The 893-nt window shown below is 49.0% G+C and overlaps 1 long non-coding RNA gene across 1 annotated transcript; it reads right to left on the bottom strand.

The window, feature by feature from the left end:
• Positions 1–893, bottom strand: LOC131019190 (uncharacterized). The gene is made up of 2 exons (XR_009100119.1): positions 766–893; positions 1–686 (listed from the first exon to the last, which is right to left on the bottom strand). It is a non-coding gene; the product is annotated as an uncharacterized LOC131019190 (long non-coding RNA).

Below are 893 nucleotides of genomic sequence, written 5' to 3'. Positions count from 1 at the left end.
CTTTCACAACTCACGCACACACACAAAGACGCGCGCCTCTCTCTCTCTCTCTCTCTCTCTCTCTCTCTCTCTCGTTCGGCATCGCGCCGCCGCCCGCTCCGCCTGCAGTCGCCCAGTGAAGCCGCCGCCGTCTGGAGCTGCTGCTGCTTCGCCTGAGATCGACGGATCTGACCTCCAGCAGTCCGCCTCGCTCGGAGCCGTCGCCGCTGTCACCAGCTGGAGCTCTCCTTCGCCTGGAGTCGAGGTCGTCGCTCCTGAAACGCCACCTGCCGCCGCTGCTGCTGCCTGAGGTCGAGGGCCAGCAGCTCGCTGCAGGAGCACCGCCGTCGGCCGCTGCTGTTGGCAGCAAGAACCCGGCAGCCGCCGTTTCTGTGGACAGCAGGCCTCGGTAGTCCCTACTTCCTCCCTCTCGTTTTATCACTCAATAGGTTCGTGGATTTGAAATAGTTTTCAGAAAACTCAACTTTGTGTTAAAGACTCAATTTTGGAATCAAAACTTTTGTTTTCAACTATGAATATAGTAGAGCACATATCAGAGATAGTTCTTAGTCTTTTGTGTATGTCACTAATATCATGTAATTCATGCTCTTTATGAAATATGAAGTCATGAGTATAGAGTGTGTGAAACCTTGAAGATTGGTCTGTGATTCTTGTTGTTGTTACTGAATTTGATTGTTTTGTGTTGGCTGGAATGATTAGAGACAAAAGTTATTGGATGAAAAGGGTACTTTGTAAGCAATGCAGAAGAACTGAAATTATTCTTACCTCTCTCTGCACTAGTGTGGTTCTCGCTAGAGTCGAATGCTAAGTGTTAACTGATATGCAACGGAAATTATGAATGTTGAAATTCTTGTATGGGTTGGAGAGGGTTTACTGTGGATGTTTTGCAGCCT

The sequence above is a fragment of the Salvia miltiorrhiza genome, chromosome 3 (assembly GCF_028751815.1).
Source record: "Salvia miltiorrhiza cultivar Shanhuang (shh) chromosome 3, IMPLAD_Smil_shh, whole genome shotgun sequence".
Classification (NCBI taxonomy): Eukaryota; Viridiplantae; Streptophyta; class Magnoliopsida; order Lamiales; family Lamiaceae; genus Salvia; species Salvia miltiorrhiza.
Note: the sequence above shows the minus strand (reverse complement) of the source record. Positions and strands in the feature narration are given on the sequence as shown.